The following is a 25,953-nucleotide window of genomic DNA, read 5'->3' on the forward strand; positions in this document are numbered from 1 at the left end:
GCAGAAACCCTACAAGCCAGAAGAGAGTGGGTGCCAATATTTAACATTCTTAAACAAAAGAATTTCCAACCCAGAATTTCATATCCAGCCAAACTAAGCTTCATAAGTGAAGGAGAAATAAAATCCTTTACAGACAAGCAAATGCTGAGATAATTTGTCACCATCAGGCCTGCCTTACAAGAGCTCCTGAAGGAAGCACTAAACATGGAAAAGAACAACCAGTACCAGCCACTGAAAAAACATACCAAATTGTAAAGACCATTGGCACCATGAAGAAACTGCATCAACTAACAGGCAAAACAACCAGCTAGCAACAAAATAGCAGGATCAAATTCATATGTAACAACATTAACCTTAAATGTAAATGGGCTAAATGCCCCAATTAAAAGACACAGACTGACAAATTGGCTGAAGAGTCAAGACCGATCAGTGTGCTGTATTCAAGAAACCCATCTGACATGCAAAGACACACATAGGCTCAAAATAAAGGATGCAGGAAGATTTACCAAGCAAATGGAAAGAAAAATAAAAGGAGGGGTGGCAATTCTAGTCTCTGATAAAACAGACTTTAAACCAATGAAAATCAAAAGAGACAAAGAAGAGCATTACATAATGGTAAAGGAATCAATGCAACAAGAAGACCTAACTATCCTAAATATATATGCACCCTATACAGGATCAGCCAGATACATAAAGCAAGTTCTAAATGACCTACAATGAGACTTAGAATCCTACATAATAATACTGGGAGACTTTAACATTGCATTGTCAATATTAGACAGAACAATGAGACAGAAAACTAAGAAGTATATTCAGGACTTGAACTCAAATCTGGACCAAGCTGTCCTAACAGATATTTACTGAACTCTCAAACCCAAATCCACAGAATATATATTCTTCTCAGCACCTCTCGCTTATTCTAATATTGACCACCTAATTGGAAGTAAAACACCCCTCAGCAAATGCAAAAGAATGAAAATCATAACAACCAGTCTCTCAGAACACAGTGCAATCAAATTAGAACTCGGGATTAAGAAACTCACTCAAAACTGCACAACTACATGAAAACCGAACAACCTGCTCCTGAATGACTACTGAATAAATAATGAAATGAAGGCAGAAATAAAAATGTTCATTGAAACCAAGGAGAACGACGATACAACATACCAGCATTTCTGGGACACAGCTAAAGTGGGGTGTAGAGGGAAACTTACAGCACTAAATGCCCTCAAGAGAAATCAGGAAAGATCTAAAATCGGCACCCTAACATCATAATTAAAAGACCTAGAGGAACAAGATCAAACAAATTCAAAAGCTAGCAGAAGACAAGAAATAAGTAAGACCAGAGCAGAACCAAAGGAGATAGAGACACACACAAAAAAACCCTTCAAAAAATAAATGAACCCAGGAGCTGGTTTTTTGAAAAGATCAGCAGAATAGATAGACCACTAGCCAGACTAATAAAGAAGAAAAAAGGGAAGAATCAAATAGATGGAATAAAAAATGATAAAGGGGATATCACTACTGATCCCACAGAAATACAAACTACCATCAGAGAATACTATAAACACTTATATGCAAAAAAAAAAAACCAGTAAGTCTAGAAGAAATGGATACATTCCTAGACACTTATGCCTCCCAAGACTAAACCAGGAAGAAGCCGAATTCTTGCACAGACCAACAACAAGGTCTGAAGTTGATGCAGCAATTAATAGTCTATCAAGCAAAAAAAGTCCAGGACCAGACAGGTTCACACCCAAATCCTACCAGAGGTACAAAGAGGAGCTGTTAAATTGCTTCTAAAACTATTCCAAACAATAGAAAAATAGGGACTCCTTCCTATCTCATTTTATGAGACCAACATCATCCTGATACCAAAACCTGGCAGAGGCACAACTGAAAAAGAAAGTTTCAGGCCAATATCCATGATGAACATTGATGTGGAAATCCTCAATAAAATACTGGCAAACCAAATCCAGCATCACATCAAAAAGCTTATCCATCATGATCAAGTCAGCTTCACCACTGGAATACATGGCTGGCTTAACATATGCAAATCTAGAAATGTAATCTATCACATAAACAGAAGCAAAGACAGAAAACAATGATTCTTTCAATAGATGCAGAAAAGGCCTTTGACAAAATTCAACAGCGCTTTATGCTAAAAATTCTCAATAAACTAGGTATTGATGGAATATATCTAAAAATAATAAGAGCTATTTATGACAAACCCACAGCCAATATCATACTGAATGGGCAAAAACTAGAAGCATTCCCTTTGAAATCTGGCACAAGACAAGGATGCCCTCTCTCACCACTCCTATTCAACACAGTATTGGAAGTTCTGGCCAGGGCAATCAGATAAGAGAAAGAAATAAAGGGTACTCAAAAGGTAAAGAGGAAGTCAAATGGTCTCTATTTGCAGATGACATGATTGTATATTTAGAAGACCCCATCGTCTAAGCCCAAAAACTCCTTAAGCCAATAAGCAACTTCAGCAAAGTCTCACGATACAAAATCCATGTGCAAAATTCACAAGCATTCCTATACATCAATAACAGAAAAACAGAGAGCAAAACCATGAGAAAACTCCCATTCACAATTGCTACAAAGAGAATAAAATACCTAGGAATACAACAAACAAGGGATGTGAAAGACCTCTTCAAGGAGAACAAACCACTGCTTAAAGAAATAAAGAGAGGACACAAAGACACAAACAGATGGAATAACATTCCATGCTCATGGTTAGGAAGAATCAGTATCATGAAAATGGCTATGCTGCCCAAAGTAATTTATAGATTAAATGCTATCCCCATCAAGCTACCACTGACTTTCTTCACAGAATTGGAGAAAACCACCTCAAATTTCATATGGAACCAAAAAAGAGCCCACATAGCCATGACAATCCTAAAAAACAAAGCTGGAGGCTTCATGCTACCTAACTTCAAACTGTACTACAAGGCTATCATAATCAAAACAGCATGGTCATGGTACCAAATCAGGGACATAGAACAATGGAACAGAACAGAGGCCTCGAAAGTAACACCACACATCTACAACCATCTGATCTTTGACAAACCTGACAAAAACAAGCAATGGGGAAAGGATTCCCTATTTAATGAATGGTGTTGGGAAAACTGGCTAGCCATTTGCAGAAAGCTGAAACTGGTTAACTTCCTTACACCTTATACGAAAATTAACGCTAGACGGATTAAAGATTTAAACATAAGATCTAACACTATAAAAACCCTGGAAGAAAACCTAGGGAATACCATTCAGGACATAGTAATGGTCAAGGACTTCATGACTACAACACCAAAAGCAATGGGATCTAATTAAACTAATGAACTTCTGCACAGCAAAAGAAACTATTATTATAGTGAACAAGGAACTAACAGAATGGGAAAGTATTTTGCAATCTACTCAGCTGACAAAGGGCTAATAACCAGAATCTACAAAAAAACTTGAATTTATAAGAAAAAAACAACCCCATCAAAAAGTGGGTAAAGGATATGAACAGACACTCTCAAAAGAAGACATTTACATAGCCAACAAACATATGAGAAAAAGCTCATCATTACTGGTCGTTAGAGAAATGCAAATCAAAACCACATTGAGATTATCATCTCATGCCAGTTACAATGGCAATCATTAAAGCATCAGGAGACAACAGATACTGGAGAGGATGTGGAGAAAAGGAACACTTTTACACTGTTGGTGGGAGTGTAAATTAGTTCAACTATGGTGGAAGACAGTGTGGTGATTCCTCAAGGATCTAGAAATAGAAATACCATTTGACCCAGAAATCTCATTACTGGATATACATCCAAAGGATTGTAAGTCATTCTATTATAAAGACACATCCACATGTATGTTTATTGTGGCACTCTTCACAATAGCAAAGACTTGGAACCCACCAAATGCCCATCAATAATAGACTGGATAAAGAAAACGTGGCACATACACACCATGGAATACTATGTAGCCATAAAACAGGAGGAGTTCCTGTCCTTTGCAGGGACATGGATAAATCTGGAAACCATCATTCTCAGCATACTGACACAAGAACAGAAAACCGAACACTGCATGTTCTCACTCATAGGCAGGTGTTGAACAATGAAAACACATGGACATGGGTAGGGGAACATCACACACTGGGCCTGGTCAGGGGGTGAGGCACTAGGGGAGGGATAGCAGGAGTGGGGCCTGGGGGAAGGACAGCATTAGGAGAAATACCTAATGTAGATGACGGTGTGATGGATGCAGGAAACCACCATGGCACATGTATACTTATATAACAAACCTGCATGTTCTGCACATGTACCCCATAACTTAAAGTATAATAAAAGAAAATAAAAAGAAATCTGAACACACCTATTGCTAATTAGTGGCTGGAGATAAGCATCAGTATGAATGAATGCTGCCCTATAAGTATGGCACAGCTGAAGAAAGATAAAGTGAATTGGGTCAAGATGCTTTACTGATGGTGAAGTCCTTTCAATAATTTCTCAAACCACACCTGAAACATTCTCATTCCATGGAGTGCACATAGGAGTTAGGAAGATGATGAACATAACAATTGGGTATACTAAACTTCATCTTTAAGTCATCAATTCAACTCAAAATAATTGTTTTTAAGGGTTTTCTTCCAACTAAGTAACCATGACAGTGTGTTGGCAGATGTTCGGTTTGTATTTTAAATGAAAAAGAAGCCATGTGTCATGTTAGCTGTGATTATAATACAACCCTCTCATCCTGTTCTAAGTATCATTTTCAATGACACTGGAAATACAGTTTTAGCATCACTGGGCTCTATGAAATGCATGAAACAAAGGAGATGGTAGGTGCTTTAAAAATTTTTTAGTAAAAAATATTGTTTTTTCATAATTTTTCTCTTTGTTCTCTTTTAATTGGGACTACTAGCCAGGCTGTATTTCTTCAATTAAACTTTTCTCTTATTATCAATCTGATTGGTTGAACTTTCAGGGATGCTAATTCAACTGAATATTCTAATTTTTGCATTGAATTATTTTAATTTCTGCTATTATATTTCTTAATTTCCAAGAGTTTTCTGTTCTCTCAATATTCCTTTCAATATATCCTGCTTTCATTTAAGACATGTGATTACTTTCCTCTCTGACAATATTAATTATAGATTTGGGCATTTAGGACATATTCGGTAACATCTGTTTCCTCCAAGACTGCTTTTCCTGTTTGTGTATTTTGTTACCATCGCTGCCTTTTAAATCAGACGTGTTCCTCAAATGTCTTTTGCATGACAGTTCCTACTTAACAGTTTCATCCTAAAAAGCTCACTGGCAACTCTGGGTGTGGGAAAGGACTAGCCAGTTGGCAGGCTTTAGCAGAGGATGATAAAACAATGCAACTGCATTTACACTGGGATGGAGTACTCCTCCAAATGTCAGTATCTGTGGTTCTCTTTTCTTGAATGTGTCTGACAACCACATATCCTCCTTCAACCTACTGCCTGTTGGAGACAGTGGCTGCCAATGTTCTGGATGTGGATTTGAGAAAGAGGGTAACTAAATGTGTGTGTGGGAGGGAGGCATCCACAATTCAGCATGTAAACGTTCATGTCATTCTCCTTTCAGTGAAGTACCACATCTCTGCCCTTGACTGCATAGGCCTCAAAGCTGAGTTTCTCTAATTCAAACTGTCAAAAAAGTGAATCCCAAGGCTTCTACTAAGGTGTGGAGGGCCCAGGTGGAAGAACTGCAAGTTTCCCTACCAAACCCTCTCAGATGCTTCTTTATCAGTTCTTTGAATCCATCCCTGTATGTCCATATGCTTTGCTTCTAACAACTCTCACCTGCACCCTTCTTTAGAGCTCTACTTTTGGGCTACAAGGGCAACTTCAACAGCATGCCAAGAGGGTCGGTAGTACCTGAAAATTTACATATTCCCTACCATCAGCTGGAGCTCATTACTGATACAAGAGTGTACCTCTAGAGTGTAATTTACACTCCAGAGTTTCCCTACAAGATGAAACAGAGGCTGGAATTAAGCCTAAGATCACATTCTTGCTTCGTTTCCTTCCATTATTGGCTTCCTGCTTTCCCCATTCTCATACTGGTTACTCCTTGGAACACTTCCTTAATAAACAATTCCCTATGAATCCATATCTCAGGGTCAACTTTTGAGAAACCTAGCCTAAGACCATCATCTGGTTGCTCGATTTGGCAAAGTATCTGGGAGTCTAAACACTGTTTATCAAACTTGCAACTAATTCTGTTTTCATACCTGACCCACACCCCCCTACCACCAGAGACACCTGAAACCTCCAATTCCTGAACCTTTCTAGTGTTCAGGAAGCTGAGACTCCCAGGCTTCTTGAAGTTTGTGGAAAATGTGGAGCACCTTCCTGTATTGTCATTTTTAATAGAAACTTTACAAACTATTTTGCATTTGATAGAGTTGAGTTCAGGCTATTCTTCCAAACTTCTTGGGGTATAAGCCCAAGATCCTCTTGAAAGTGTGTGCTTTAGTAAAAAAAAAAAATTGCAGAGGGCTTACCTGACTTAAATCTATAGAAATTGAGAAGATGCGTAGTCAGACAAACCTGGGTTCTCCTACTTTACTAGCTGTGTGATTATAGGCAAGTTATTAAATCTATCTAAGTCACAATTTTCTCATCTGTAAAATTAACAAGATATGCTTATCATAGTGCCTGTCATGTAGTAAGTCTTATTCTTCGATTTATTTTCTGGTAGTGACAAATTTATGATACTGCCACCATATGCCCTCACCTAATTCTCACATGTTTGGCTAAGGTTAAGGGTACAGTCTAAGAAATTCATTCTCGACATGCATTCCCCAGACCAGCAGGAGCAGCATCAGTGGGAACTTGTTAAAAGTGAAAATTCTCAGGCCCATCTCCAGAAACTTAGGGAGTAGAGCCCAGTCGTGTGTGTTTTAACAAGCCCTCAAGGGATTCTAATGAATGTGCAGGTGTAAGAAACACTTGGGTCAGAAAAAATAAATAAATAACAGACCCACATGGAGATTAAAGCCAAGACTTAGAACCCAGTTGGTGTGATAGTAAAGATCATAAGCAGAGCTAATCAATAGACATGATACCCCGACCCCTAATTAGGGATAGGAGAAAGTCATAATTATAGCTTTATTATTAGTGTAGTTGTTAATATCAATAGCATTATGTGACAAATGAATATACATAGGAGCTAGGAATGAAACAGTGAAGTACAGATTTAAGTTTGTAAAACTGTGGGAGTCTGTATCACATAGTTTTCAAATTCTAATAAAGAAGTGCATTAATGCAAGAAAAAAAAATTATGAGCTCAGAAGCTGAAGAAACACTTGAAAGAATCCATAACTGTATTAATCATTTTCTGAAACAAAATGTACATGATCTGGAACATTTGCTGAGGAAAACTCATTTGAGGTTGTTACTTTGACAATGTCACTACAGAAATCCTCTGAAATTGTGAATCAGTGCTATGTAAGCAAATTATCTCTAGAAACAAAGAAGAGAACTTAAGAGCAAAAAATAGCTCATGGAATCCACCACTGAGAATATGGGGGTCGGAGTGGGGAACGGAGCAAGAAGCAAGTATTCCAGCATCACCTACATAGCAATTTACAGTATCTTCAAGCCAATCAGGTGATTTACTCCAGGGAGCACAAATCAGAGAGACATGAAAGCCAATTCTTATAAGATGGAAAATCCTACAGTTTTAAAAAGGGAAGAGCCTTTTCCCTGGAGGAAGTACAGAGTAATTCATACAAGTTCTTGTTTTAGGGGTGATGCCCAGCCACTCGGTTTACTTTGACATATAATCTGCCTGAGCAGCTCAGCTTAATCTCCTGCATGGCAGAGCAGAGGATACTTCCTTCCAGCTCTTTAAGGCCTCTGTGTGAAAATCTCAAAGGTTTGCTGTTGCCATCAGGGACATAGCAGTTCTGAATATCACCACAGGGAATATTAGACAGACTGGCTGAACATCCAAAAGAATACATATGCTAGTTAATCAATGCAGAGTGCTTTAGTACCTATGCTAAAGCACACAAATACTCAGAATCAATATCCAGAACACTGGCAGCCACTGTCTCCACCAAGCAGTAGGTTGAAGGAGTGTTTATAGTTCTCAGACAGAGTCAAGAAAAAAGAACCACAGATACTGATATTTGGAGAAGTACTCCATCCCAGTGTAAATGTACGTACACTGTCTCATCACCCTATGCTGAAGCCCACCAATACTCAAAATCATGGCTGACATAGGGAATTCTTAGTCTATGCCTGGGAGCATCCTCTGCCAAGCACATTATCACACATTCTTAGTGGCCCTTCATAGCACACCTATGAGGTTGGTGCTGCTTGAATTGCATTTTGTTGAAGAAATTAAGCCTCAGAAATGCTAAGTAACTTCCTTAAAGTCAACCAGATACCGCAGTGCAGTCAGATAATCCCAAGGCTACCTAAATCTGAAAAAGCTGTTCCTAAATATCGTGTTTTAATGTCTTCTTCATTAAGAGTCCAGACTATTTCAACAATTGCAATTTGTAATAAAGGTGCAATTCTCTTTGCCTCACAAGAAAAAAAAACATTTCAAAAAGCAAGATTATGTTATTGAAATATGCATGAGGACAATACATCCTTTCTGGTTGGGCATTGGATCTCTTTGGCCTTAGATAGCTGTAAAGTCTATTAGAAATGTGATTCCTTCCTACAGTCATTGTGTGAGTGGAGATTCAGTTGGTCCCAACATGCTTACTTTGAGATTGGTAATCCTTTTGTTGCCATAGACACCAGATTTCAACACACCATTGAGCACAGGGAATCCATTTCACACAAAGCAATTTAGCCAGCAGATGAGCACAGTAACAGCTAACCACACATAATGCCATGAACAATATTTGTTTTGCCACCTCTCATTTAGATGATATTCTCACCAATGAAGTCCGTAAGACTTTGTCTCTCATCTGAGAAACATCTTCTTTATGACCCAGATAGCAATACTCACACTTTAATGGGCCAAAGTCATTCATTTCTCTGGTTTGTTGAATGGTGAAAGCCATTCAGAAAGGAAAATCTAATCTTACACAAAACACTCCTTTGTTCAGCTTGCAAAAGGAAACATCAAATACTTATTGAAAATTCAGTTTGTTCAAGTGGCTAGCACCCCAAGTATAATGGGTCTGTTAACTTGGTAGGTTTCCCTAGTAACTAAAACCATAAAGAAAATACTTAGGAAGAGATCATTGATGTGTGCATGTGTATTTTATACACACAGGTAGGGGTGTGTGTGTGTGTGTGTGTGTGTGTGTGTGTGTGTGTAATGAGAACAACTTATATTTTTATGAGACAAACCAAACAATCAAGACATTGTACTTGACTGGTGGTCAGAGATGAACTTGCGAAGTTGAATCATGAAGAGAAACACTTGGACACATCCTGAACTGTTGGACCAGTTTACCAAGAGGCCATCTCCATGTGGGGAAACTACAGGACCTCCCTGTCACTTGGAGAAAATCCACTGTAGATTGTGTTATAGCCAATCACATGACAAACATTTTCTAAATTAACCAGCAATAGTGTAATAGCGAAGAAGTTAGTAAGAAATCAATCTATAATTTTCACATTGAAAGGCCAATACATTTAATAAAATTCCATTAAAACAATCTCCTTATAGAACACTGGGAGTACAGTTATTGGTAAAATTAATAATTAAGTTCATTTAAAATAATTTTTACTGCATTTATTTTTCCATTTGCTGTGTAACAAAAAAATTATGAATTATGTTCTATTTCAATATAATAAAAATAAGTTTGGGTTTTAGTGGAATGTATATTAACAGATGAAAAGATATAAATAACATATATCTAAAGCTTTCTGGATGATTTGGAGTAGGTCTGTTAAATCATTGTGATTAGAAAATAAAGAAAATGTCTGATCATTTTTAATTTAAATTAATTTAGAGTCGGAAGAGAAACTATGTGATACAGGTAAAATAAGTTGAATCACTCTAAAACGGGCATGGCATCATGATGATCAGGCTCATCTTTTCTGTTTGGGAATGATAAAGTGTCTCTGGAATTATCATGCAGTAATTTAAAACTGCTGGGATGTGATTTGTTTGGGCCTTTAAAGGAATTCTAAAATCTTGCTGTATACAGTGAAAAATTACATCTATGAAGAAAAAGAAATCCATGTATTTGCTCATTCATTCAGTAGATGTCAGCAGATTCCTTAAACCTGCAAGGAGATGCACCAGGAAGTGACTCTTTCCTTCAGTATAACCTACAAACCAGAGAGCTGGTATTCTTGCACCTGTGGAAGAAGTCATCCTCAGTACAAGAAAAAAATGATTAAAATCATGAAGTTTGTGGGAACAGTTAAATTTGTTGACAGGCAACCCCATAAAATTGAGGGAAAAATATAATTAGGAGTATTGTGCTGGAGTCTGCTCCATCAACCAGCAAGAGCAGCATCACCTGAAGCTCAGTAGAGACGCAGAATCTTGGGCCACACTCCAGACCCACTGAGCTAAAAGCTAATTTTTGACAAGATCTCTGGGGTTTGTATGCACATTAAAATATGACAATCACCAATGGAAATCACAGATTTGGCAACCGGCCTGGGGAAGATGGAACCCCAGCTGTGCCACTGACTAGCTGTGTGATCTGGAACATGTTTCTCAACCTCCCTGTGCCTCAGTTTCCCTGCTGGATATGATAGAGACAGTAATGGTGCCTATGTTATAAGGTTGTTGATGGTATTAAGTGACATATACGTATAATCTCAAAAAGTCAAACTCATAGAAGGTGAGAGTAGAATGGTAGTTGTCAGAAGCTGGAGTGGGTGGGAGGAGATGGGCAGGGAAAGGGGAGAAGTTGGTAAAAGAGTACAAAGTTTCAGTTATACAGGAGGAATAAGTCCTGATGATCTTCTGCACAGCAAGATGACTATAGTTAATAATAACATATTATATACTTCAGAGTTGCTAAAAGTGGAGTTTAAATGTTCTCACCACAAAGAAATGATAAGCATGTCAGGTGATGGATATGTTAATTAGCCTGATTTGCTCATTCCACAATGTACATGTGTATCAAAATATCACATTGTACCCCATAAATATACAAAATAATTGTCAATTAAAAATAAAAATAAAATTTTAACCAACAAAATTACACTTAGGTACATTTTGAAAAGTGACATCATACATGAAAAATGCTACAACAGTGTGTGGAAACAAGTGATGAATCATTGTTAGTCCTTATCACTACATGTTAGCAGCTTTAAGTCTATATTGTATCTTATGCCTTAAATATATTTTATACCTTGCTGAGAAAAAGTGTTAGTGGTTATAGCAGTGATAAAATTGATGCAGTATGTATCATTATAAGAAAAGATATGTACAGTGTTATGTTAGAAAAACAATCAAAATGAATAGTGTACTATGGTTCTCCAGAAAGAATAAAATATTAGGAGATATATATGTGTGTGTACACACGCACATATGTATAAATATATATAGAGAGAGAGGGGAGAGGGGATACATAGAATAATAGGAAACAAAGTTTCTACATAATTACAGAAATAAGATATATACATGTGTGTATGTGTCTATGTGTGTATACATATATTTAGAGAGAGAGAGAGAGAAAGCGACAAATTTGAAGGAATTGGTTTATGCAACTGTGGGGTTAGCTAATCCAAAGTCTGCAGAGCTGGTTGTGGGGCACAAATTCGGGCAAAAGTTGACATTACAGTCTTGATTCTAATGGCTGGAAACTCAAACAGAGTCCTATGTTTCAGTCTGGAGGGAGAATTCCATCTTCTCGGGGAACTTTTGTCTTTTTCCTAAAGGCCTTCAACTGATTGGATGATGCTCACCCATCCTATGAAGGGTAAATCTGATTTATTCAAAGTCTACTGACATAAAATGTTAAATCACAACTACAAAATACCTCCACAGCAACATCTAGACTGGCCAAACAATTTGGCACCATAACCTAGCCAAGTTGACACAGAAAATTAACCATCACAGAAAGTAAACTTACCTAGAGCTAATAAAAACAAAATATTTCCAAAGTGGGTCAGATCAGAGTGAAAATGATTAGGTATCTGAGAAAGGCTGGCAGGGGCTGTGTGTGGGTAGAAGAGGCAGCAAACTTGTGGATAACTTGAGTCTGCTGGAGGATGAAAATGGTGTCCTGAGTTAAGCCTGCAGTAAAGGTTGTAGGTAACTAAGAGCAGTCAGAGGCACACTAAGGTGTCAGAACTGGGACTGCTTAGGCTCCATTAGACCAATGCACTTCATCACATTGATTTTCATTGTTTGTTTTCATTTTCTTGTTTGCTTATTCATTACGTGCTGCTCTGCTCAGAACATTTTGACTTCCTTGAATATTTATTTATTAGCTCTTTGGTTTTGGTTTTGCTTGTAAGCTGCATTATTCATTTCTGGAGTAAGACTTCATACTAAGACAGTTGTTGCTTGTTGACTGAACAGGCCAGTTGTAATTTCTTTGTACTCTATAGTAATGTCAGTTTTCTTTAACCCAAGAAGGGCTGTTTGGACAAGTAAGGTGCTTTCACTCCCAGTTGGTACTCGCCAAACTTTGTATCTTCATTACTCTTCTATCTTGACTTCATTATCCTGTGGGCACACCAGGTATGTACATGTTATCTAAGTGAACTGTTTTGTCCACGGGCTCCACTATCTCATTTTCACATTCCCATGTAGCACTTGCTGAAAATTAATTTTCTCCAAATTTGGTGACTTTGGATAATACCATAACTACTGTGGTTTTTAAACTCTTTGAAAGACTTTGGGGCCTATAAAAGGCACAGAGCTTTGGAAAAGTAATACTCACATATTGGTGTGTGTAACTTAGAGACCATGTAAAATGTAGATGACTGGGTCCACATCGAAAAATTTATGATTTACTATATATGGTGTGAGATTGGCCACAAGTATGCGTTTTAAAGAAGCTACAGCTTTCTCTCTTGTATAATTAATAGTGATTTGCTGATAATTTATCCTGATGTAATATATAGTTTAAAATGAAGTCCTTTTATTTTAGAATAATTTTTGATTTATGAACCAGTTGCAAAGACTCTACAGAGCATTTTCATGCACATTTTACTCAGCTTCCCCTAAAATTAATATCTTACATTGTACATGCATTTAAACTAAAAAATTAATATTGACCTATTACTATTAACTAAGTTTCAGACTTTATTCAGATTTGTAAATTTTTTACACCCATGCCCTTTTTTTGGTGCCAGGATCCAAACCAGCCTACCACATTGAATTTAGTTCTCATGTCTCTTTAAAGTCTATGACTGGTTCTTACCGTTTACTTGTTTCCCAAGGCCCCATGGTTTGGAGGAGTACTTCAGAATTTCGTAGAATGTCCCTGGACTTGGGTTTGTTAGATGTTTTCTCCTCATTAGACTAGAATTCTGGAATTTAGAGAAGAATACTATGGAGATGAAATGTCTTTCTCATCACATCCTATCAGAGGAGTGCATGATACCAACGTGACTTCTCACTGCTGCTATTAACATTGATCACTTGGTTAAGGAGAGAACTGCCAGGCTTCTCCACTAAAAGGTCACTATTTTTCCCTTTCCATATTCTATTTTTTAGAATCCAGCCCACTCTCTGTGGAGGGCGTTTAAATTCCACCTCTTGGAGGGAGGAGTATCTATGTATTTTTTGAAATTCTTTGTAAGACAGATTTGTACCTTTTTTCATTTATTTATCTGTACAATTATTTATATCAGTATGGACTCATGGATATTTTATTTGATACTGTGTTATAATTTTTAAATTTTAATTCTTGTGTTGCTTCAATTGTTTTAACTGTGGCCATTGAGTGCTCTTTCAGTTTGCCTCCTGATCTGCTTTTATCCTTTTGTTTTCTGAGAACTTCTGTATTTTCTGACATCACATAATACTCCAGCCCCATCTTGTGTTTTCAATGCCCCAGGCCTAGAATTACTCATTTCTCCAAGGAATGAGTCATTTTTTTCTAGTTTCTCAGCAGACAGAGCTATAGAATATATGCATGTATATGCTAACCAATATGTGCACACAACTATAATTATTTCTTTAGCTGTCTATCTCTATACATGTTAAATTACTATGTATTATACACTGTGTTTTGTGTTCTTTGTTGTCTTATTGTTCAGTTTTAATGATTATTTATGTATTCTGGATAGGAGTCTTTTATATAATATTCTAATTTGAAACATGGAAAAAATGAAGTGGCTGTATGGTGCAAAAACTGTTTTAATGAACAGTCACAGGAAACACTTTGAAGATGCCCAGTTGACTTTTAGGAGCTTCAGTGTGTCTTTTTCTCTGGGATTATTTAGAATATAGAAGTTTTAGTCAAACCCTCACCCATTTTAGATAAGTGAGTACACATATGAGCTTGCTAGTTAGAATACTGTTACAGAGAATTGTGAAGCATTGGCTCTTGAATTTAACATACATTCCATGCAATTTTTCCAAGTAAGAAAGTTAAAAATAAATCCATATCGAAATGGTCTTACCAACTTCACATTATGAAATCTACTAAGTATGTTGAGAGTTTAACAGATTCTTATAATCGATAAATGAAAATATTTGTGACATGTAATAGATCTGTATGATTTCTGCTTCTCCATTATTTATACACTGAATGTAGAGTATTTTTATTTTCCAATTGTAGTAATGCTACATAAAATAACAATACTTTACTGTATGCTTATTCTGTGCCAGACACTATACGAAATCACATTATATAGATTATCTTGATTTACACATAATCCATTACTTTGATTTAATGAGAAACTGAAGAGGAATATATGTTGCATCTGTTTTACAGAGAAGGAGTGAAAGGGAAGAAATGCATTGATCACGCCTCATTTACAAGGAGAAACTAAGATGTACCTGCTAGTAATGGTAGAAAACATATTTCAGCTGCACCTAACAAGGGAAATAAGAAACCTTCTTTTTAAAAATCGATAAGAATGTACAGGAAAAAAAACTGTGATGAGAAAATGATATGGTTAAGGAATAATGCAAGCTGAATTTGTCTATAATTCATTTATAAAAAAGCTTTTTCATAGGTATCATTTGAAACACCATAAGAGAGATAAAAATTTAACTGATGCTATTCAAAGGAAAATCAGGGATTGCAACTGGAATGGGCAGGGTGGGGGATGAAAATGTTCAGTTTGGAAGGAAAGAAGGGAAACTGTCTTTATTCACAGTTAACGTTATCATATATATAAAAAATTCAATGAAATCTGCAAAAATGCTCCTGGAAGTAATAAGGGAGTTTATCAAGGTTGTATGATACAAGGTGGATATACAAAAATTATTATTTATATATACTAACAACAAAAAAAATTGGAAATTGCAATGAAAAGTACTAAAAATAATACTATCAAAAGCAATGTTTAGAAAAAACCTGGAGAGAAAAAATGTGAAAGACACACTAAAAAATACAAAATATTACTGAGAAATTAAGAATCACATAAACAAATGGAAAAACGTACCTTTTTCGGTGGTCAGAATACTTCCTATTGTTAATATGTCAATTATCCTCAAATTTACCTATAGATTCAACAGAATCGTAATCAAAATCCCAACAAGATTTCTTTTTTGACATTGACAAACTGATTTTAAAATTTCTGTAGAAATTCAAAGGACCTAGAAGAACCAACTTCATAAAAGAACACTGTTAAAGGACTAACACAGCCTAATTTCTAGATTTATTATAAAGCTTAAGTAATCAACAGAGGGTGAAATTTGTGTGAGAGAAAAATCTGAAAGAGAAAAGAGTACCAAAAAATTGACCAACAAACAAATCTAGAACACTTGTATGCTACAAATTTCCAAAGGTAATTCAGTGGAGAAAAGATAGTCTTTACAAAAATAGTTCTGAAATTACCAGATAAACATAGGAATAGACACATTTTTTAAATAAAAACGTTGATCTATATAGTGTGCTGTTTACAAAACTTTAAACAGATTTAAATTTTAAAAAGTCTTTGTGACCTTTGGATAGGCAAAGTTTTCACTTTAGTAATGGTAGAAAACATTGTTCAGCTGCACCTAACAAGGGAAATAAGAAACTTTCTACCATACATCAAAAGAACCACAATCTGTAAAAGAAGGAATTAATAAAGTGGACCTCATCAAATGAAAAAGAAAAAAAACTTCTCTTTGAAACACACTGTTAAGACAATGAAAGGGAAAAGCCAAAGATGAAGAGAAAAATTTGCTAATCATGTATGTGATAACGGACTTACACGTGGAACACAACAAGAATTGTCAAAACTAAATATGATATCCAGCAACCCGGTTTAAAAACGGGGGAAAAATGAACAGAAACTTCAATCAAGGAGAGAGAAGGATAAATGACCAAATATAGAGATGTTCAATACCAGCAGTCATCAGGAAATGCAAATGAAACCCAGAATGAGATTCCGCTACACACCTGTTAGAATCCGGTCTGCGTATGTGACGTCAGAGCTGCCCCGCCTCCCGGAAGAACCTGGGTTGCACGTGGTTCATGGTCTAGCGACCAGAGCCGCAGGGATCCGGAACTGCTGAAGCAGGAGAGGTGGCAGCCCAGCGAGAACCACCATGGGGGACCAGAGGCGACAGGACTGGCCAAATTACCGGGGAATGGACTCTACGCCCTGGTACTGTGACACATCGCCTTCCAAGCGCTTCGGGAAGTTGAAGTTGCCACCCCCAAACACAGAGAACTGGATATTTATGAAGGGGGGCATGGATGACTACTCGAACGACTCTCCGTCTCCTAAAGATTGGCTAGTTTGTGGCCGGGACGAGTTCTCACTCCTCAAAATCTGTAACAGAGGTACCTATGCTGACCCCCAAAGCAGGCCGAAAAAGCCGCTCAAGGAAGCGGCCCTATTTTCCAAACTCTCGCCAGCCCGGCTAGCACGGAAGGTGTCCCTAGAGGAAGTGGAAGACCAGCTTACCGCTGAGTGTTTCTTGGCCAGGAGCCGCAGTCCGAGAGAAGATACACCTCCAGATCTCCTACGACAGGTGCTGAAACCGCAGGATCCTGAGAGGAAGCTGGAGGGCACATGGGCTTGTTGTGAGGACTGGGAGAAGGCCACCAAGGAACCCACAGAGCCTGGTAAATACCCTTGGGAATTCTACCCATGGCCTCCTGAGACTAGGGTGCCCCATCTCTGCCCAGAGCCTCCCAAGACTCCGGTGTCTCATCTCCACCAAGGGCCTCCCAAGACCTGCTGGATGTCCCATTTCTGCCCGGAGCCTCCCGAGACTTGCGTATCTCCTCTCCGCCTGGAGCCTCCCAAGACTGGAGTGTCTCATCTCTGCCTGGAGCCTCCCAAGACTGGAGTGTCTCATCTCCACCCAGAGCCTCCCGAGATTGGAGTATCCCATCTCCGCCTGGAACCTCCTTACACTCATCAGGTGTGCAGTCTCCTACAACAGTTGCTGAAATTGACTGATATTGAGGAGAATCTGGAGGACACATCGGCCTGTTGTGAGGGCTGGGAGAAGACAAACGAGGAACCCACCGAGTCTGCTGAATAACCTTGTGGGAGATTCTGCCCATGGCCTTTCGAGACACCAATGTCCTATTTCCGCCCGGAACCTCCCAAGACTCGTCCGGCGTCCACTCTACCCCCGAAGCGTCCCAAGACTCGTCGGTTTTCCAGTCTCTGCCCTGGGCAGAGTGGTGTTCTCACCACAAAGAAATGATAAGTATGTCAGGTGATGGATATGTTAATTAGCCTGATTTGCTCATTCCACAATGTACACATGTATCAAAATATCACATTATACCCCATAAATATACACAATCATTGTCAATTAAAAATGAAAATAAAATTTTAACCAACAAAATTACACTTACGTACATTTTGAAAAGTGACATCATACATGAAAAATGCTACAACAGCGTGTGGAAACAAGTGATGAATCATTGTTTGTCCCTATTACATCACTACATGTTAGCACTCACTGGGTCCTGGGTCATGGATAACAAATGATCTAAGCTGTAGCCTGTAGAAGTGCCCGCTTTCGGGTGGATCTGTAATACGGCAATTAGAAATTGGACCCAGACTACAAAAATCCAGCTTGCCCAACCCTGCTGTCATTTCAAGTTAAACTTCAGGGTTTACTTAGGCAGTATGCAACACACACCTGCCTGAAAAATGGGGACTGCTCAAACCCAAAGACTGGATGAAAATCCTACAGATGCATTTTGTTTGGTAAAGGTTGAACGGAACAATAAGGAGACTCAGTTTCTACCTTGGGAACCTCCATCCTAATTTTCTACTAGCCAGTTTGGCATATATTTAAAAAGTTTGATGAAATCCAGTGAGAACACAGGCACTCCCAAATGCTAGTAGAGGGAACAGAGATTGATGAAACATTTTTAGAGAGCAATTTGATAACCTTCTATCAAATAAAAAGCATATGTAAAGTTTGATCCAGCAATTGTGTGTTAAAAATTTATCTTAGATACTTGTAAAAGTAGGCAAAAATACCAGTATAGAAAGTCATATATATGTGTATATGCACACATATGTATTACATGTATACATTATATACATATATATGCATTTTACAGCAGTCCTCCTTTATCCAAGGTTTTGCTTTCCATGGTTTCTGTTACCAGCAGACATCCAGGGTCTGAAAATACTACATAGGAATTCTACATAGAATATACTACATAGAAAATTCCAGAAATAAACAAGTTTTAAATGTCATGCCATTCTGAGTAGTGTGATAAAATTTTGGGACATCCTGCTCCTTCCCACCTGGGATGTGAATCATCCCTTTTTCCAGCATATCCACACTGTAAAGTACCTGCCCCTTGGTTGCTGGGAGGAGGTCTTGATGTGTGTGTGATGGAGTACATGTTGTTTGCTGAGAGGAGATGGCAAAAAACACCGAGCCATTCCCAGGCAGGAAACTGCTAGATTAAGCAAGCAGTATGTACTGGTCATGCACTAGTTAAATCAGTTCCCAAAACACAGGATATTTGACCTTGTCTTCATTGCTGACTCACAAAGAGTGTTTTTTAGCTTATTTCTATCTTAGTAGTGAGCAGGCACTGTCTGCCTGCTTGGTCTATCTTTATTCTATGAAGAAACACTGAGCAGCTGCTTATTAGAAATAATCACTTGTTCACAAAGAATAAATTTGTGGGTCAGAGTCTGCTCTGGGCTGTCAGGTGGGAAATGCTGGCAGATCCCTGATGGCCCCACTCTGACCCCAGTTTTGCACTCGATCTTTGTTTCTTAATTCTTTCAGCACTGCCTGGGTTGGGCTCTCTATGACCAAGCTAGTCTCAGCACTTGGTCACTTAGTATGTGTCTCTAGGCGTCTCAGGTATCAGGTAGAAAAGGCAGTATATATAGCACTTGGTACTATACATGGTTTCAGGCATCCACTGGGAGTCTTGGAACATATCCCTGGCAGACACGGGAGGACTACTGTATATGTATATGCATGTATATTATTTATGGCACTATTTATTTGTGATAGCAAAAAAAAAGAAAAAGAAAAAACTTGAGTCAACTTAAATGTCCGTAAAATAAGGGTTAGAGTATATCCATTAAATGGAACCAGTATAAAGAATGTCACATCCCTCTATACAATATGCAAAGATGTACAATGTACATTAAGCAAGAAAGCAAGCTGTATATGTATACTTTGATAATTTCTATAAATGGATAAAATATAGGTTTTTAACCCCTGAGACCTCTAAAAATGTCACTTTATATGAGAAAAGGACTATGCAGACATGATTAAAATTAATATCTTTAGAAAGGGAGATTATCCTGGAATATCCAGATAAGAAAAGACCAATCACAGGAGCCCTTAAAAGTGGGAAAGGAAGTCAAAGTCAAAGAGATATATGAGACGGAAGGAAAGGAAAGTTTCCTTCCAGAAAGGAAACAAAATGTTAACTTTTAAGACGAATTTTAAATAAACAATTTAAAGACCCATTTTGTTTTAGATTTTTGATGAGAGATAATTTTTAAGAAAAAAAAAGGAAAACTACAGTTGTTGCCATAAAATATACCTATAGATTTAAACTTTACTAGTTTAAATCTTAATTTATAGTTAATATCTTAGCTTTTATTTAATTGACAGCTAGCTGACAGCAAAAACAAGATATCTTACAGGTGTCACAACACACAGAGGTGACCTGGAAAAGGGAAGAGAAACACCAAAGGGAGGAAAAGCGAACGGATAAAGGAGGTCACATGACAGACCTTGGCAAGGGACGCCAAAAGGCGTCCACCCAACAGCCATTTCCTTCTCCTTTTTTTCTTGTCAGTACCTGTGTACCAATTTTAACCAATAGAGGTTAAAAGTAAAAACACTAGCCTTCCCAGCCTCCCTGAAACTAGAACTGGCTAATGACCAAGTGCTGGGCAATGAGTCAGAAGGGAAATTCTAGGACAGAATGTTCTATATGACTTTAGAAAAAGATGCAGGGGGAAAAAGCCTCAGACCTTCCCTCACTACTTCAGTTAGGGGAACTTGATGTTTGGAATGACAGCAGCCATTTTACAACATTGAAAGGTGAAACAGCCCAAACACGGACAACAGCAGAGGAAACGGCTGGAAAGAGTTTGGAATTGGATAACTCTCCTGAGTTGCTGAAACAATCCTGGAGTGGCCTAGTTTTCCACTGCTTGCTAAGTGAGGTAATAAACATTCCTATTATTTAGATCACTTTTTATTGGACATTTTGTTATTTACAGCTAAAAGCATTGCCTCTTCCACAGCTCCCAACCACCTGCCTTAGAAAGGAGCCAAGGACCCAATTAACAACTTTGCAATACTTTGCTGTTGTTGTTTTCAAATCACAGCAGAAAGATATAATTCTGATTCTCAGAATTACCTAATGTTTTCTGTTAGTATTAGGGAAAAAGGCTACCACTGATTCCATTAAGCAGCTACTACGTGCCAAGCACTGTGGTAGGTATTTTACCTAGGACTGGTCATCACAGCAACTTCCAAACCAGTCTCCTTTGGCTAGGGAATTATTTTATGATCACATCTATATATTTCCCATGTTACTTAAACAATTTAGCATTTTGTTACAAATGTAAACCACAAACTACTAGTTGTACTTGTGACTCTGTCACCTGTAGAAATCATAGACATGCATCTTCCACACTTGCAGCTGTGGATGATACCTCAAAATATCATTGGCTCTCATCACCGTTTCAAAAGCTTTATATTAAACCTGCTGTTTAGCTCTGAGGACTCAAGATGGCGCTGTGAGAACAACCCAGGATTGGAGTTCTCCTTGTGTCGGCGGAGAGGTGAGTCTGAGCTGCATTTCCAGACTGATCTTTGTTGCCCACGGAACGGGAAAATTCCCAAGTGAAGAGGAGACGCGGGACGCCAGGCAGATATTCCGCCTGGCGAAGCCGGCAGCCGGGGTGGCGGCAACCGGCCCTACACAGTGCTCCCCACAGGGCGCACTTGTCTGAGTGCCCCATTGAACCGGCAACCGGAGACGTGAGAGGGCTGGACTTGAGACTGAGCTAGACTTGGACAGTGGGCCAGCCCAGGGGATTGCAGGAACAGAGCGTTAGGATTGGCCCAGTGGGACGAACAAAACCGCGATTTCAAACAAGCCCCGTGCAGACGGCCCGAGACGCTCTGAGGGGGAGGGGCGGCCAACATTACCGAGGCAACACGCCCAAACTGAGATACACGCCCATTGCTGACGCAGCCAGCCGTTGCCGAGGCAACCCGTCCCTACTGAGATACACGCCCACTGCTGATGCAGCCTGCCATTACCGAGGCAACCCGCTACAACAGAGAGACTCCACCGCAGGGAGTGGCGGAGAACAGCAGAACAGCTGAGCCAGGGTGAGCCTCACAACAAACAGTGGCTAGTCTGCATCCTAGCTGGGCAGGACCTCAACGGACATCCAAAAATAAAGCCCAAACCCCTCAACACAGAGCATTTGAGAAGAAAAAAAGGGTTTTTTTAATGAGATCTGTTGCAGCAGAATCAAACATAGCAGCCTAACAGCCCTGAATGAACAACACAGCTCACAGCTCAACAATTAAACCCCTATAAAGTACAAACTGTCTCCTAAAGCAGCTCCCTGACCCCTCTATATCCAAAAGACTGACATTAGGCAGGCACCATCCTGGGACAAAGATAGCAGAAAAAAAACTAGTAGCATCCCTCGCTGTGCCACAGCTGCTAGAGGTGCACCCCAGACAAGCAGGGTCTGGAGCGGACCTCAGCACTCATACAGTGAAGGGGCTAGACTGGTAGAAGGAAAACCAAGCAACAGAAATACTTCATCATCAACATTCAGGGTGTCCACTCAGAGACCCAATCGAAAAGTCAGCAACTACGCAGACAACCAGCGGACAAATCCACAAAGATGGGAAGAAACCAGCACAAAAAGGAGGAAAACACCCGAAACCAGAACACCTCGCCTCCTAGAAAGGACCAAAACTCCTCACCAGCAAGGGAACAAAGCTGGACGGAGAATGACTGTGACGAAATGATGGAATTAGACTTCAGAAGATGGATAATGAGAAAATTTGGTGAGCTAAAAGATCATGTATTAAATCAATGCAAAGAAACTAAGAACCTTGAGAAAAGATTTGAAAAAAGATTTGAGGAAATGATAACAAGAATGGATAACTTAGAGAGGAATATGAATGAATTAAAGGAGCTGAGAAACACAATACGAGAACTTCGCGAAGCATGCACAAGTTTCAATAGCCGAATTGACCAAGCAGAAGAAAGAATATCTGAAGTCGAAGACCAACTCAATGAAATAAAACGAGAAACCAAGATTAGAGAAAAAAACGCAAAAAGGAATGAACAAAGTCTCCAAGAAATGTGGGACTATGTGAAAAGACCTAACCTACGTTTGATAGGTGTACCAGAAGGGGACAAAGAGAATGAATCCAAGCTGGAAAATACTCTTCAGGATATCATCCAGGAAAATTTCCCCCACCTAGCAAGACAGGCCAACACTCAATTGCAGGAAATTCAGAGAACACCACAAAGATATTCTGCAAGAAGAGCAACCCCAAGGCACATAATAGTCAGATTCAATAGGGTTGAAATAAAGGAGAGAATACTAAGGGCAGCCAGAGAGAAAGGTCGGGTCACCCACAAAGGGAAGCCCATCAGACTCACAGCAGATCTCTCGGCAGAAACACTACAAGCCAGAAGAGAGTGGGGGCCAATATTCAACATTCTTAAAGAAAAGAACTTTCAACCCAGAATTTCATATCCAGCCAACCTGAGTTTCAGAAGTGAAGGAAAAATAAAATCCTTTGCGAACAAGCAAGTACTCAGAGATTTTGTCACCACCAGGCCTGCTTTACAAGAGCTCCTAAAAGAGGCACTAGACATAGAAAGGATCAACCAGTACCAGCCATTCCAAAATCACACTGAATGCTAAAGAGCATCAACATAATGAAGAATCTATAACAACTAACAGGCAAAACAGCCACTTAGCATCAAAATGGCAGTATCAAATTCACACATAACAATATTAACCCTAAATGTAAATGGACTAAATGCACCAATCAAAAGACACAGACTGGCAAATTGGATAAAAAGCCAAAACCCATCAGTGTGCTGTATCCAGGAAACCCATCTCACATGCAAGGATACACAAAGGTTCAAAATACAGGGATGGAGGAAGATTTACAAGCAAATGGAGAGCAAAAACAAGCAGGAGTTGCAATTCTCATCTCTGATAAAATAGACTTTAAAGCAACAAAGATCAAAAGAGACAAAGAAGGCCATTACATAATGGTAAAAGGATCGATACAACAAGAAGAGCTAACAATCCTAAACATATATGGACCCAATGCAGGAGCACCCAGATACATAAGGCAAGTTCTTAAGGACTTACAAAAGGACTTAGACTCCCACACAATAATAGTGGGAGACTTTAACACTCCACTGTCAATACTAGACAGATCTACCAGACAAAAAATCAACAAGGATATCCAGGGCTTGAACTCAGACCTGGATCAAGCAAACCTGATAGACATTTATAGAACTCTCCACCCCCAATCCACAGAATACACATTCTTCTCAGCACCACATCACACCTACTCTAAAATTGACCACATAATTGGAAGTAAAGCACTGCTCAACAAATGCAAAACAACTGAAATCATAACAAACAGCCTCTCAGACCATAGTGCAATCAAGTTAGAACTCAGAATTCAGAAACAGACCCAGAACCGCACAGCTTCATGGAAACTGAACAACTGGCTCTTGAATGTTGACTGGGTAAACAACGAAATGAAGGCAGAAATAAAGAAGTTCTTCGAAACCAATGAGAACGAAGACACAACGTGCCAGAACCTCTGGGACACATTTAAAGCAGTCTCTAGAGGAAAGTATATAGCAATAAGTGCCCATATGAGGAGAAAATTGACACCCTATCGTCAAAATTGAAAGAGCTAGAGGAGCAAGATCAAAAAAACTCAAAACCCAGCAGAAGACAAGAAATAACTAAGATCAGAGCTGAGCTGAAGGAGATTGAGACACGAAAAACCCTTCAAAAAATCAATAAATCCAAGAGCTGGTTTTTTGAAAAGATCAACAAAATAGACAGACCACTAGCCAGATTGATTAAAAAGAAAAGAGAGAACAACCAAATACATGCAATAAAAAATGATAAAGGGGAAATCACCACAGATTCCACAGAAATTCAAACCATCATCAGAGAATATTACAAACAACTCTATGCGCATAAACTAGTAAACCTGGAAGAAATGGACAAATTCCTGGACTCCTGTGTCCTCCCAAGCCTAAACCAGGAGGAAGCTGAAACTATGAATAGACCAATAACAAGGGCAGAAGTCGAGGCAGCAATTAAGAGCCTACCACACAAAAAAAGCCCAGGTCCAGACGGGTTCACAGCCGAATTCTACCAGACACACAAGGAAGAGCTGGCACCATTTCTTCTAAAACTATTTCAAACAATCCAAAAAGAGGGAATCCTTCCCAAATCATTTTATGAGACCAACATCATTCTGATACCAAAACCCGGCAGAGACCCAACAAGAAAAGAAAACTTCAGGCCAATATCCATGATGAACATAGATGCAAAAATCTTCAATAAAATATTGGCAAGCCGATTGCAACAGCAAATCAAAAAACTTATTCATCATGATCAAGTAGGATTCATCCCGGGAATGCAAGGCTGGTTCAACATACGCAAGTCTATCAATGTAATTCACCACATAAACAGAACCAAAAACAAAACCACATGATTATATCAATTGACACAGAGAAGGCATTTGACAAAATTCAACAGCCCTTTATGCTAAAAACCCTCAATAAACTCGGTATCGATGGAACGTATCTCAAAGTAATAAAAGTAATAAAAGCTATTTATGAAAAACCAACAGCCAATATCATACTGAATAGGCAAAAACTGGAAGCATTCCCTTTGAAATCTGGCACTAGACAAGGATGCCCTCTTTCACCACTCCTATTCAATATAGTACTGGAAGTTCTAGCCAGAGCAATCAGGCAAGAAAAAGAAATAAAGGGTATTCAAATAGGAAAGGTGGAAGCCAAATTGTCTCTATTTGCAGACGACATGAGAGTATACCTAGAAGACCCCATTGCCTCAGCCCAAAAACTCCTGAAACTGATAAGCAACTTCAGCAAAGTCTCAGGATATAAAATCAATGTGCAAAAATCACAAGCATTCGTCTACACCAATAACAGACTTAAAGAAAGCCATATCAAGAGCGAACTGCCATTCGCAATTGCTACAAAAAGAATAAAATACCTTGGAATACAACTCACAAGGAACGTAAGAGACCTCTTCAAGGAGAACTACAAACCACTGCTCAACGAAATCAGAGAGGACACAAACAGATGGAGAAACATTCCATGTTCATGGTTAGGAAGAATTAATAT

General features: G+C 38.7%; 1 protein-coding gene and 1 long non-coding RNA gene across 5 annotated transcripts in view; both read right to left on the reverse strand.

Annotated features, from left to right (window-relative positions):
- Positions 1 to 25,953, reverse strand: part of LOC103790211 (lanC-like protein 3) — a 132,389-nt gene that overhangs the window by 98,911 nt on the left and 7,525 nt on the right. Inside the window, exons 2-4 of one of the 4 annotated variants that reach the window (XR_013531579.1) lie at positions 17,564 to 17,729; positions 16,994 to 17,090; positions 16,820 to 16,858 (exon numbers count right to left, since the gene is read on the reverse strand). The exons of the other annotated variants lie outside the window; for them this stretch is intronic. The gene's annotated coding sequence lies outside the window, so the exon portion shown is untranslated. Of the gene's footprint in view, positions 1 to 16,819; positions 16,859 to 16,993; positions 17,091 to 17,563; positions 17,730 to 25,953 lie in introns of those variants that run through there. 4 annotated transcript variants of the gene reach the window in all.
- On the reverse strand, positions 9,613 to 13,468 carry LOC144581039 (uncharacterized). The gene is made up of 2 exons (XR_013531580.1): positions 13,342 to 13,468; positions 9,613 to 12,641 (listed from the first exon to the last, which is right to left on the reverse strand). It is a non-coding gene; the product is annotated as an uncharacterized LOC144581039 (long non-coding RNA).

This window comes from Callithrix jacchus, chromosome X (assembly GCF_049354715.1).
Source record: "Callithrix jacchus isolate 240 chromosome X, calJac240_pri, whole genome shotgun sequence".
NCBI lineage: Eukaryota > Metazoa > Chordata > Mammalia > Primates > Cebidae > Callithrix > Callithrix jacchus.